Raw genomic sequence first — 14962 nt, forward strand, 5'->3', positions numbered from 1 at the left:
GTCACTGTCGTGCTATCTTGTCACACGTGGATTTTGGGCCATATTGAGTTAATAACGCCAATTTGTGCATCTTTCAATGCCTCACCTTCACAGATCCCCAAAATTCGATTGCCATCCGGAGTTATTCAACAAAAATCGAAAAAACTGCGTGCTTTGTTTTCACTCTTCTCATATGAATGAAGTTTCAATTTTGTCGTGCTGTCTTACCTTGTAAGTGAATCTTTCCCTGTACCCATGAAGAGTATCGGGGCCGGCATTTGCAAAGTGTATTCAGTAACATTTTTTTAATCAACTTAATGTTAACATGTTAAGGTTAATGTTAACATTTCATAGGTTGTCTTGATAAGGTCCAGATTGTGACGATACATTGGAAAAGATCACCAGTTGTGTTGGTCCGAGCCGGGGTTTGAACCCCGATCCAAGATTAGAGGGAAAATTCCCGGGAAATCGACCATTTTTGGACCTCTCGATTCCCGGGAAATTTGCTCGAAACTACCGGGAAATTTCAAACTTATAAATATCGAAGCAAAATTATATAAACTAATCAGAAAATTATTTGGAAAATTCTAATTTGTTTTGAACATTGGATGTTTAAGTTCAAATAAACCAATGCTTCCAATCTTCTTAATCAGAAAGTGTAAATTTTTAATTCCAATAATTATAGTTGAGAGAAGCCAAAAAAATGTGGAATCCAAAATAAACCTTAAAGTATAAAAAGCAGTAACACCTCTGAAATGAAATTTGAAGTTTTTTTTTAAATTTGATTTTTATTTATTATTTCTAAGCGGGTAAAGCTTTTTCAAAATAAGTTCAATTTCCATATCCTCTCTCGAGTATAGCAATCCTCATAATCCTCATAAGTCTCTAAGTAAATTTCGCTGTATCAAGGTATATATTTTTTAATGTCAATAAGTCATTTTGTGTTTCACATCAACCTCAATATTCAATTGTATTTGGGGAAAAGATTCTGGCAAACTTTGTAAAGCAATTGTCCGCCAATTGTAAACATTAGGGTTTCCCCAATAACTGTAAATAGTTTTTCAATGAATATTTACAAAACAAGTTTAAATTGTTGTTTGAGTCGCTTTTTATCATATTGCAAATATCCCGATACTGAGAAATTATATAATATTCGTAAACATTTTAAACTAAAATTCCCAGTCAGTCCCAGAGTCCCAAAAAGCTCAAGAAACAATCTGGTGTCTGCCGATTTAGAAAAAAAATATTACAAGGTAGATATAGTTCCTCTAAGTAATGAGGATACTTTATTTAACGTTTCATATAATTGGTAAGAATCAATTGTAAGTAAATGCATAAAAAAAACTTATTTTTTACTTTTCTTTTAAATTATTGCCACTATTAGCATGGTAAAAAAAAATAACTTCCAGGTCCCGAGAATTCCCGGGAAATGGCCAAATTCAACTCTCGATTCTCGGGAAATTGAAAATCTCGAGATTCGTCTAGACAAGATGGTAAAACAGCGTCGATTTCCTATTGCGGCTTCTGGCTTATCGCTGAAGTCGCTCATAATTACTCATACAATAGGGAAGCGTTTTTGACATGAGTAATTTAAGAAAAGTTTTTTTTTATACAAAGGTGCCATTCCTTTGTGGACCACCAATCAGTAAGGTACTCCTCGATATTAGCTCTTGAAAGGTGCTAAAAAGTGCAAAAAATGCCTCACGGCAAGAAAAAGAGGCGGTCCTCACCAGCAGGATCGCGCAGATTTGAAGAAGCTAAAGAATGCCGAAGCGCTACCTGCAAAGCCAGGCAGTTTGAGCAAGGACGCTCAAAATTCGTCTGGAAACCAGTTCGCTACCCTCCCTGTGGACGTGAGCGAGAAGGAAGAATTTGAACGACGGGAAAAGTTGCCACCCATTTTTGTGAAAACATCGTCATCGGACTCGGTGCGAAAGTGGCTGACCGGGTTTATCAAATCTGGAGCTTCCATTCGCTTGTGTGCTGATGGACTCAAAAGTCTGCTACCTACCAGAAAGGATTACAACTACGTTCGGGATTTCCTGAACATCACAAAGATTGAATACTACAGCCATGACGATCCAGGTAAACGCCCCATGAAACAGGTCCTCCGAGGCCTGTACGACATGGATGTGAGTGTGTTGAAAGAAGAGCTCAAAACTCTTAAGTTGAACGTGATCGAAGTCTACAAGATGACGAGACACAACAAGGACATCAAGTATCGTGATCAACCTGGTTCATCTAGAGAAAGGATTGACAACGCCGTCTGAGCTGAAAGCAGTTCGGGCAATTTTCAACATCATCGTGACTTGGGAACGTTATCGTCCAGTGCACCGTGACGTGACACAGTGTTCGAACTGTTTGCAGTTTGGACATGGTGGAAGGAATTGTTTCATCAAGAGTCGTTGTGCAACCTGCGGAGGTGAGCACAAAACTCAAGCTAGCGAAACAATCAACGAGAACATCAAAGCCAAATGCTTCAATTGCGGTGGCGACCATTCGACCAAGAATCAAAGCTGCCCAAAACGAGCTGAATTTGTGAAAATTCGGCAGCAAGCGACGACGAGGCACCAACCAAATCGTCGCAAAACACCACCAGCATTCACTGACGTGGATTTTCCTGCTTTGGCGTCACCAGGAGCAGGATCTACTCGAGTGGTTCCAAATCTGCAGCCATTGCCGTTGAATCAGCCGCAAAAAGTTGCAGAGAATACAACACCTCCTGGCTTCAGTCAGCAATTGAGGGAAAACCAACCAACATCAACGGATGCAGGCAGCAGTGACTTGTTTTCACCACAAGAACTTTTGAACATTTTCATCGAGATGACAACAATACTGCGTGGTTGCAAAACTCGCCAGGAACAAGTAAGAACGCTTGGAGGATTTATCTTGAAATACAGTTCGTAGTTTACTCGTTCTATTGATTTTGAATAATTAAAAGAATTTTTATTTCAGTTTTAAGTTAGGATTAGTTGTTGAAGTGATTTTTTCTTTTTTACCCAAATGTATTCGATTCAATGCAAAAATGTAAAACAATTTGAAGTAAATGGATGAAAGTGAACAATAATAATAAAACGAAAAATACAACAAAGATGAAGAGCATTTAGCCACACCACTTAAAATGTAAATTAAATGTAATTATTATAAGAATGTCCTATAAAGACAAATTTAATTTTTAAATTTAATTACAATAGTGTCAATATTGCGAATCAAGCCAAAACGATTTGACTAGGGCTAGTGATTTTTCACGGCAAAAACAAAAAAAAAGAAAAGAGACACAGAGTAGAGGCCCGTGGCACAAAATACTCATTGCTGAAAAATACGGGTTCTATTTTGAGAAATTTTCTTCACTTCCTATCAGTTGATTTGACGATTCCGTTAAACTGCTTTTCTCTTGCTTTTCAAATTAATTTGCATAAATATCTCCAAACTAAATATTTACAAAAGTAACTTGTGAAATAAAAATCGTGCATGTTGTCATGGTCTAAAAAAGCGAAATTTCAATTTGATAGAAATAATTCCACTGAATGGAGCACCCGCAGTCGAGCAGTTTTTGACAGTTCGCTCCATAAGAAATACATTGTAGAAAAAAGCAAAAACTGCTCGAATGGAAGTGCTCAATTAAAAAAAAACTTTGAAAAATGCTTAAGGGGTTACATATATGTAAATCATCAAAAATGTCAGAGGTTGGTATTAGCACACATTTAAACTTTTTTGAAATATTTTTGCAGGACATTCAAATATATCTTTTCATCTATTGACAAAATTTGTTTGAAGACATTTGTTTGAATCATTGCCGCGATATAGCAATTTGAAGTTAACAGTTTAAAAAATGAGTGCCACGATATCTCAACACTGCTTTGACCAAATTGGCTTTAAATGCTGGTGAAGCCTCGTTAAACGGTTCCCGTGAGCATGACGAAGGCCGATTTTCAAAAAAAAAATCGTTATGCACGCGGGATATGTCTTGGAAGTCTTCACCCCAAATTTCAGCCAATTTGGCCCATCCCATCTCGAGATATCGCACCCGTAAATCAACTCGGTGTTTAGAGAAAAACGTTCAGAAAGTTTGACAGTTCGCTTTGTGCATGGCAAAATTTTGGGCTCAAATCATCTCTTAAAACGAAACTATTGGCTCTACGCCCCCCGGGGCATGGCCTTCCTCTAACGTGGGATTTCTGCTTCAGCGCCTCTGACGAGACAGGAGAAACCGGGACCGACGTCATCTCATCTCTTACTCAGTTTAATAGTGAACAATCTTCATGAAACTGTCAAGAGTGATTGGAAATCATCTTTTTAGTCGAGTCAATAAATTTTCTGAAACATGAAATTTTGTGATTTCGTGCATGTATATAACTCTTTAGCATATTTTTTTAGCTATTGCATTGTATAACACTGAAACTGAAGTTGACAAAAATAATTGCGCAGGCTCAACTTGAGGGAAAGCACGAACCCAGAACCGTGGAAATTTCGTTAGTCGGTGTAATCCATGGTATAAAAAGCGGTGTTAACTGAAAATTACAATTAATTATCTGCATAATTGAGTTCTATAATTGTCTCGTAAATGGCTGTTTAAAATTTTGTGCAGCTACCGAGCACATACTAAGATGCCTCTGTGCTTGCATATGCTAACAAGCTTAGCTTAGTAGATTTGAGAAATAAATTAAATTTCCCATAAAATGACATGTTCCAATTTTGTTTACAGTTGAGTAACGAAAATTGGCAACACCACAGCTGCATCACAACTGCAACCCTGACTGCACCCCGGTGAGCAAGGATGCTGTGAGAGATGGTGTCGTATTAGTACTATGCAACGGCATGTCCTGAATGGGTACTACCCTTTCCTCATTCTCCTCATCAATCCTAGAGTTGCTTGCATTACGGCGTGAGAGAGACTGGATGGATGATGATGATGCTGTGTGCGGTCGTCGTCGTCGTAGTGTGTTGTATAGTATGATATTGTAGGTAGTTCACACCGAGCGTGGCCCAAGGTATCCGCCGAGCGCGGTCCGTCGATTGAAAAACCGACGAGGCCTCATTCCTTGATCAAGTGTTGCCAGTGGCGAGTCGGTCGGTCCCTTAGACTCTGGCTTTAGGCACCCGGTAAGTGCAGTGTGTGTGTGTCTGCAAAAGGTGGGGGCGAAGAAAATCTCTCTACAAGCGCTACTTACTACTTTTGTGTCTGGCCGAATGTGTCTGGCATGGAAGAAAAGGATTAAAATCTCATAATTCAAGACTATTGCCAAAGTTTTGCTTCCGAACGGACAAATTGCAACCCTTTTCTTGAATCCGGACCGCCTCCCCCTCCTGCTGAGACGGTGTTTCCTCTTAAGTGGGGTTGCACAAGAAAAAGACGCAAGGTGGTGGTGCGAAAAAAAAGCACAAGAAATTCGAGGATTTGTTTGATTACGGAGGCAATCGAGTGTGAAAGCGCCGCAAGGAAAAGTCGGAATCGAACCAAAATAGAAGCGTTTCGGGAAAGAAGCCCCCCTTGACATGGGGGAGTGGGACATCCCTAGCCAAGTGGGTTGTTGGCATCAAATAGGCGACGTGACCCGCCGAATAAGTGTGTCTTAAGGGGAAGAGGGCAACAAGCAAACAGTAAACGTACGAGATGCCGGGAAAGATTGTTGAATGTGAAAACACTAAATTGAAGATATATGCTTTCTTTTTCCCTCGGTGAAGAATTTTATGTGCTGCGGTGAAAAAGAAACCTTTCCCGTTCATTCTTTTTTTTACGAGCCGGTGTGCGGCGGAGAAAATTACAATTTGATAGGATTTGAGCAGCAGCACAAATCGTGGAAAACGCAAAGTTTTGCGGCCAATGTCTCGGAAAGCCAAAAAGGGACGATGTGTACTGAATGTATAATTACTCCGTACTTCTTAATTGGAAACCGCAACAAGGGAGAGGAAAAGTGAAAAGTTTTTTTGTTCCAGGAAAACCGCAGGATCCAAATGGGGAATGGAAATCCTTTTTAAACAAAGTATGAAAAATCAAAGTGAAAACTTTTCAATCACTACGGCAGCAGACAGGAAATGCATTTTTAATTGACTAACATTTTGAGGATCTTTGGCAGTGCGCGTGTGTACGTGTGTCACGGAATGGCCGACGACGATGATGGTGGTGAGATTGTGATGATGCATGCAAATGTGTTGGTGCAGTGAGTGCAGCAGCTGCAGCTTCCGTGACGAGGTGAGTCGGGATGTGAGGGGGATGTCGGAATGCAAGAAATCGATAGTTTCGGAGATTTTTGTCTTTATGCAAAACGTGCTCTCCGTGCTCTCTCCCTCTCGCTGTGGGAAGCTCGTTGGCCGTAACGATTGAGAAGTTGTCGTTAATTGCTGGATGCGTAATTGCAAAGTAGTAGATGGACTGCACCGAAGAAAAATTGATTTTTTCCTGGTCAGTTGAGCCGGGCCATTGTTGCAGGCTTGTAGGATAAGTTGACTTCATTTCAATTGCATTGGTAATAAGTGAATGTTTGAGCTTTCAATTAGTGATGTGCAATTGTAGTGAAAGTTTACGTGGTGATAATTTGTAGTTTTACCTAAAAATCGAATAATCTTTTAAAATATTTTATACTGGAAGATATTTCTGTATGTCATGCTTTGGGCGCTCGACATGTCATTCAAATGAAACAAAACTCACATTTATCAAAATTCAACTACTTAACGTGTATTGAAAAGTAATACTTTTTAATATTGTTTTGATTTTATCGGTGAATTGACTAAACGCAATTGAAATAAAATTCCCTTCAAAGGGTGCTTTTTGGAATTGTGAAAAATGTTGTATAGGACTCGAGGCAAAAGTTGTCTTTTTTCAGCCCTCGTCGTAATTATCATGCGTCGTATTATCGTGCTGAAAAAATCTCTATTTCAACTAATCGCAGTCAATAAACCCTTCAGATTTGGACTCGCATTAACACGCTTCAATCAACAGAATTGAATTTTAGTGAACTTTTTTGAATTTATTTAGTGAAATGAGCAAAACGTACAACCTGGGTTTCATGCTTTCTTGACGATGAAGAGACCTAATATCTAAAAAAATATGGTTTGCAGATGGAAAAATCATTCCCTACACGGTGAATTTTTCTGAGAACATCAAGATAAAAATCGGCATGTCTGATATTTGGCATCATGAAAGAAGGGCTCTTTCCCGACATTTTGTGGGGTATACCGAAATATTTCGTCGAGAGGTCTATTTTATTCATAAAAGTCGCTGAAAAACGATGGGTTCATATGCATCCATCAAATTTCTGAAGAATATGCCTTAAAAGACTCCTTTTTACATAATTTACCAATATTTGACCCCCAAAAAATGTATGTATTTGAAAAAATCTCGTTCCTAACACAAATCCTGTTATTTTGGCAGCTGCCTAAAGTTGAGGTACGTTTTTGGCCAAAAAAAGACCACTCGAAAAATCATTTTTCCAATATTTTTGTTGGAATTGCTCGAGAACTACCCAAATGTTTGTAAATACTACTTCAAACATTGTAGCATGTCAATACGATTCCCTCGAACAAGAAACACTGTTGAATGACTTGTTTTTACCATATTGTTGCATTTGAGCGTCATTTTAGTTTCATTTGACCCATTTATGGATTAAGTCAATTTTCAAACTATTGGCATTTAGTAAATGTTAGTAAACTATCTAAGAACAAATTTACGTTGAAAGATTTTCGATGTTATTTAAATTTTTTTTGTTATTAATTACGAGAGGTGTATCGTTTTTTGACCCATAGGCACCCCCACTGACGGTATTCTTTGAAATAACCCAAAAATCCAAGTTGGAAACGTCAAAACGACCGAATTACAATCTTTTCTTTATACAATTTGTCATGAAATTACAGCAATTGATTGCTCGGATAGAAATTTGAGCATAAAACAGTGCTAAATTAAGAGTATTTCAATTAAAAGCTATTTATTACCCAAAAGGTTCCCAACATTATTTTTTTAATCCTCTGGCATATACCACTATGACATTTTAATACATTTTCGTATCAATCACACTGTAGAGGTCAGTTTTCTGAACAAGTTCCATAAAATAATATCAATTTTGTTCCAATAAAAGCAGAGATATACATACCCAATTTCGTAAAATAAATAGTGATTTTCTCCAAAATTTCTGAATTTATCTCCCATTCAAACGATGTTCATAGGAGTCTCTTAAGGCATAATCTTCAGAAATTTGATGGATATGCACATGAACCCATCGATTTTCAGCGACTTTTCTCAAGAAAATTCCTATAAAATCGAAAAAAATCTTCAAAAAAAAGTTGCTCTAGGCAAAATGTCGGGAAAGAGCCCTTCTTTCATCAGCCTTGCCGAATTTTCTGTCTTAAGTTTGTTCTACGAAGCACACCGTGGCCTATATTGATCGTTGCACCGAACATTGGATTTTACCTGACCTTTTGCTCAAACATCTGAGAACTAAACTATGAGAATCCATTCAAACTCTCTGAGGTATGCAACACGTGTGTGGAATTCCAACTTTTAACCACCAAATTGATGACAGTTTAAATATTAAAACTTTTGAATCATTTGAGAAATAATTACGACAGCCTGTAAGTGTGGCTAAAGTTGAATAACCTGGACTGTACGTGAACCGGCCGGGGAAGTTTGGGTTGGACGGGATTAAATAAAATAATTTAAAAAAATAAATTCCCAATAGAAGTTTCCCTTGAACTTAACAGTGAAAAAATCATGAACATTTTACAATCGCAGATTCGCGATAATTCTACTGTTAAACCTTTTTCTCATCATGGTATGGTATGACCCCACCGACACGGAGAAAAAAGAGTTCCCAAAATCGTGAACAAGCGTTCATGAAAATGGGAACCTCGAACAAAGTGTTCAAATCCCATGGTACGATTTTGAAAAACGTACCATGAAATTTGAACACTTTGTTCGTGGTTCCCATTTTCATGAACGCTTGTTCACGATTTTGGGAACTCTTTTTTCTCCGTGGACCAGAAGATTGCCATTCGAGAACCAAGTGTGGTAGGAGCTTTGTGCAAGAGTGTATACAGAGAAAGGTAATAATAGCGCATGGTTGCACATTATCCTGAAGCATTGAATAAATTTTTCTTCACCCGAAATGGTGAAACTACGCCATGTGCATGTATTGGAGCGGAGCGGTCAGTACTCAGTGGTCATGTGCAATTTCACTGGAGTCCCGTTGTCATTAGTGTGGGTGCGCATCCGGTTCTGTCCGAACATACTGACACATGCCCGCCAAGGTGCCGGAATCATGTCCGAAAAGTGAGTGCATGGTGTGGGACGTTGTTGGTGTTATCTACGCCTGGATACTGCATCAGTACTGGGGAAAATATTGGGGTACAGGTTCAAAGTTTTGCACCGAACTACCTTTGTTGGTTGAAGTTTGATGCACGTTTGTTTTCCCTTTTTTTGATAGTGGATAGAACTAGGATCAAATGCTTGAAACATTCGTTTGTAAACGTTAAAACACAATAAAACATTTTTGTGCAAAGAAAAAACTTAACAATTTGGATAATCGAACTTCGAATGACCGAAACCTCCGAAAATTATTATTGAAGCTTCATAGAGCGAGACTTGGATAGCCGAGCCTAGACTGACTCCTCGACCTTTTTCTCACATTATATTGGAAAATAACTCTCTGCGCATTGCCGTGCGTACAGGAAGGTCATGTACCCCCTTTGAAACTCATCAAACCTGGAAGGTCTTACCAAGAATTGTTCGCAAAACATTTCATTTTGTACCGGCTCGATAAACATTCAACATGTCAAAGTCGATTATTCAAGGTTCAAATTAAACGTGCAGGGTCACTTTGCCCTATCGCTTGAACGTTGCAGGAGGTCATGGCACACTGTCTGCCGCCTGCGTACGCAAACGGATGCGTGGGAAAATTCACCAACACTACAACAGCAGCATCAGCATCAGCAATAAACCGGATCTAAACCGGCAGCAGTGTCACGCATGGCCGTCTACGATTAACACGCACACAGAAGTTGCATCAAGCATTCACGCATACGCACACGTGTTTTTACACCAGGTGCATCTCACGACGCACGTTTACGCACGCTCGCCGTCGCCGTTGGCAAAATGATTGATCAAATTGCAAATTCATTTCCACGCGATGAAACTCGATGGAATAGTATTTTCCGCACCAGTAGGATGATGTGTCCGTTAAATGTCTGCAAAATGGCAGGGTTCGAGAGTACACATTCATACATGAGTTGTAGTGTCACAAACGTATGTGCCGTAAGGATTAATTGTTCTAGTCACGATGTCGATGGTAGGTCGTGTATCACAAAAACATACGAGTCTCAGCTCGAAACGGAAACCTTTGTTCTCAGTACCGGAAGCTACCGTTTTGAATAATGCCGTTCCGTAGGGGCATCGATTAATGGTCATCGGGAGTGGTGGACCACGTCGTCCGGGACTTGAGGCTGAGGGAAGAGCAGCCGTTTTGTTGGCGCATGTTTCGTTGAAAAGAGTTGTACACATCGAACAGATGTAGTATACGGATACGGTGTACGACGAGATGCGTTCAGGAGAGACAGAAAGAGAGTAATTTTCACAGAACATGTGCATTTTATATACAATACACACCTATGTTTGATGTTCATGACCGCCATGTGCGTTTTGCACAATTGTTTCAAATACTCTCTCTGGTATCGACATCGATTCCATTTCACCGGGAGAGTGTGAGGGAAACCTAATTGCAATGGCACTGGCAATTTCTACGTTATGGGAAATGAAAATACACGCTCAATTTATTTGTAGTGCTTCATTATTTATTGTAAACTGTCACATTACTAGAGCAGGAGCTTTGCTGTCTGAAATTATTACCAATCGATCGAGTGAACATAACACTAATGAAATTGGAACAGTTTAATATAGCATTTCGTCTAAAATGAACGATTTTTTTCTGATTTTGTCAATTGATTCAATTAACAGAATTTTATAAATTTCTTCCATCAATTTGAATGAGGTATATTTTTTTCTTTGTCATCTCAATGAGGAAAGGCTGTAAAATCACTTGAAATTGAACTTTTCAATTAGACCTCCTAGACCCAACTTCACGTATACTTATCTACTCACGATAAATATCTAGGCAAATGTCTATGTGTGTGGTGGGATGTTAACACTGGCATTAGCTTTTTAGGACGCTCCACAACGCTTATCCCACTGTTTGCTTGCGCGTTAAACCGCGTTAAAATATTCCATCACGGGAGATACTATGCCTTCATCTTTTGATGAGCGTGTAATACTAACCAGGGCATAAGGGGGTCCTTGGCGGATCCAAGCTATCCTTTGGGGAACGGAAGGAATGTTAGTAAACACCTATCTAAAGTGTGCAAGGATTCCTGTTGGAAGGAAACAGCAAACCCTAGGATACACATCGAGAAGTGTCTATGTGTGTGGTAGCATAACTTTTGAAGTACTTGACTAAACTTGCTGATTTTAAATAGAGACTTATGAGACCCCAAGGGAGATCGAATGAGACCAAAACGGTAAAAATTCGTAAATTCAATCCGGAGATAATCAAGTGACAATTTTGTGTCCACCCACCACATCCACAAATATCTCAGAACATGATTCTGAGTCGATATATATAGTACATACTTGTAGGTGGGTCTAGGTGGTCAAATTAAGAAGTTCATTTTTCTAGTGATTTTTTTAGCCTTTCCATAGAAAGGTGAGGAAGGCAAAAACGATTTTGACTAAAGTCGAAAGATGTAGAAAGATTGCAAAAAGTGTGGCTTTTGTAAGAACCTTTTTTAAAAAGATATAAAATACCATTCCAATGAGTTTAAAAGATTGAAGACCTGATATACTTATCAAAAGTTGAAAATTATTTACATACTTTTTTGATGCCGAATCTCAGATCATTTGATGAAAACGTTGTCAGATCTGTCATGTGGCCCATCATAGCAAAAGTAATAAGTACTTAAGGGTTATTTGTACACTTTTTTAGATATTTTGATGAAAACGTTGTCAAAAGACCTTGCCAATGAGCAAAAAATGAATGCAATCACAATGCCATCATCCAGAACAATGTTTGCTGACATGTTTATATTTTCTTAATTATTCGACCTTGGTTTGACTGAATATTCCACTCAAGAAAATCGAAATATTGATAAATTAAGCAACTTGACTCGAAACTAAATAGGAACAACCGACGTTCGAGCTAAATGAGAGGGTCAACGGTCCACTATTGACCGAAATAGCTATGAAATGAACCAAAACAGCTGAAAAATGTCGAATTTATAGGTAATAAAAATCTAGAAATTTCACTGAGGAAAAGTGAAAAACAAAACAGTATTCAGTATATGCACGGTTTCCTTAATGATATTCTGTTTGTTTTTATGTCGAAAAGCTTTTTTTTTGAACAAAAATCAGAATTTGATAAAAAAAATATCAAAGCCTGGGTGATCAAAAGAGAGAATGCGTAACGTGTGTTCTTACAACTCCGATTTTTGCATCCTTTTATAAATTGTTAAAAAATGAATCTTTTTATGACCAGTTTTGGAATGATCGATTACAATATTTGCATCTTCTGGCGAATAGAAAAAAATGTTCCGCTTTGGCATTTATAAACAGAGCCGCTTTTCGATCCCATTTTTCACCACAAGGTCAAAACCAGCATTAAGCAATTCCCCACGAAAACAGCATGATTCGAAAAAAAGTACAAATAATTGGACCCGTATTTTTTTTTGTTTGGACATTAAGGTGCCCTACGCCGTGTTAGGTTGGTCTGAAAAATGGCAATTTTCTCCGATTTTCGCAAAAACCACATTTTTTTCAAAAAAATCATTACTTTGCACCTTTTTAACCGAATTTTGCTTTCTTGGGTGCAAACAAAAGGGTATTAGATAGGCTTTTTAGGAAAAATAGTTCAAAATTTCAAATATCTAGTCTAGCTTTTGAAAAGGTCAAAGAAAAACTTAAAATGCTTAGGGTCTCGTGACCAAAAAGCTCAAGTCTGAAAATTTGTTTATCGGATTCTTCGGATAATTTCACATTACATATCAAAAAATGGTGACATTATGTTTTCAATATTCCGAGATACGATTTTTTCAAAATAAAACCGTGGTTTTTAGACGCGAAGCGCGATAAAAAGGGAGAATGACGAAATCGGCAAACAATCGACTTTTTTCACTGAAACTGCGATAACTTTAAAATTTCAGCGATGACCTATACATGTTTGGGCATCATTTTTTTTAATTGAAATACGCAACTTTTGGTACCCAAACATGTATCTATACTATAGGTCATTGCTTAAATTTCAAAGTAATCGCTGTTTTAGCGAATAAGTCGACTTTTTGCCGATTTCGTCATTTTTCCTTTTTTGCGTGCGGCTGTTTTCGTGGGGAATTGCTGCATTGCTACATTAAATTTATACTTCAACTTAAACCACATTAAAACATTTTTGTTTTTTTGGGCTTTTGATGATAACATTATATAATTAAAAATTTAACTAATTTTACCCCCTCAAAAATGTTTGCACAAAAGCAAATTTTGTAAGTTTAAATAATTGATCTCTTATTAGAAATAAGGTCAAATTGCTACTCAACAAAATTGAAAAATAATTTATAAAATGTCTTACACCCATGGTTGTTCCAATACTCCATTTAGATTTGAGCTCCAAAACATATTTTTCTGCGACACTGACAATGTTATCTGTAGGACATTAAAATTGCATAAATTTTGATCAATTAGTTGATTAGAAGTATGGATAAACGTAAGAAATCTCGATTTGTCTCAAATGAATTAAATATAACCATATTCAAAAACATTTAAAACTTTATCAATAAGTTTTTTTTAACACTGGACTATTCATTCTGAATAATCACAAAACTTCAAAACTAACTGCTTCTGAATAAAATTCATTCCATGCAGAACAGTTTGCACAAGCTAGCTGAATGGAGCGCATTAAATTAAAGATTTAAATTTCGGTTCATTTAAACTGCGGTATTTATTCTAGTCTCGGCCAGCAGCAGTCACTGCGTGGGATTTAGAAGGTCCGCGGACATAACCCGCACCTACTCGAAAAACTTTCTCCCTCTCTGTACCGCTCTTGGTGGCGACCTAGATCCTCCGTTGTTGATCCGCCGCAGGACCTTGCAGGAGTATCCGGTTATGATGAAGCCCGCCACCGCGCAGTGTTGTAGAACTATGCCGGGCTCTTGGAGTGGAATAAGTGGCGCAGTGGTTCGAAAATTTCCGTGCCATCAAGCATCGCCCCTGCTGCCAAGAGGGTTAGTTGAGGGTAAAAACGAAAAGCAGTGAAGCCTGTCGGGACAACGATGTCTACGGTAAAGCAGAGCAAAGATGACGGCGGAAAATGCTTTTTAATTAATATGTAAATTTTAAATCTATTTCCGACATTGGCGCGCTTACTTTCCGGCTCCGCACAATTGGTTCAGAGGAGAGAGAGCAGGGAGGAGCAGAAGCGGAAACGGAAGCTCTCTCTCCTCCAATCCGATAAGAAGTGAAGGGTTTTGCGGACGAAAAACGTGCTCCAGCGATGTGCGCTAGTTTGGCGGGCTTGTTCTCCGCTACGGCTTAATTCGCTGGAAGTTAATTGATGTTGAAAGATGCTTTAAAGTTTTGCTACGGCGCCATGGACGGGTACACCACCGGTTTGCTCTTCATCGTCACGGAGGTTTGCGACTAACTTGAGTGCTGCCAGAATGATAATTGCTGGTGGAAAGTTTGATAGATGATCGCACCTATCAGGTGACACGGTTAGGCAGCAACACTTAATATTCCATCGACGAAGACTTTTGAGTTTGTTTGGATCTTCCAAAATTGTTTGTAGACCCGGCTAAGTCAAAACTTTTAAAAGGGGTTAGAATCGGTTCGAAATCGCTTAATCATGCAAACAAACCCCATCTATTTGAAATTTCAAAATTTTGTCATGGTAATTGTTTAATGAAAATGTTGATCTAAATTTAAAAGAAATACGTAGGTTATCACAGCCAGGTCCCGTGG

At 38.4% G+C, this 14962-nt stretch overlaps 1 protein-coding gene across 9 annotated transcripts in view; it reads left to right on the forward strand.

Moving 5' to 3' along the window:
- The first annotated feature begins 4962 nt into the window (after positions 1 to 4962).
- Positions 4963 to 14962, forward strand: part of LOC120418805 (cell adhesion molecule Dscam2) — a 167859-nt gene continuing 157859 nt past the window's right edge. For 7 of the 9 annotated variants that reach the window (XM_039581289.2, XM_039581294.2, XM_039581299.2 and 4 more), the window contains exon 1: positions 4963 to 6172. The gene's annotated coding sequence lies outside the window, so the exon portion shown is untranslated. The remainder of the gene's footprint in view (positions 6173 to 14962) is intronic. The other 2 variants (XM_039581290.2, XM_039581300.2) reach the window with 2 other exon arrangements.

This window comes from Culex pipiens, chromosome 3, assembly GCF_016801865.2.
Source record: "Culex pipiens pallens isolate TS chromosome 3, TS_CPP_V2, whole genome shotgun sequence".
Taxonomy (NCBI): domain Eukaryota; kingdom Metazoa; phylum Arthropoda; class Insecta; order Diptera; family Culicidae; genus Culex; species Culex pipiens.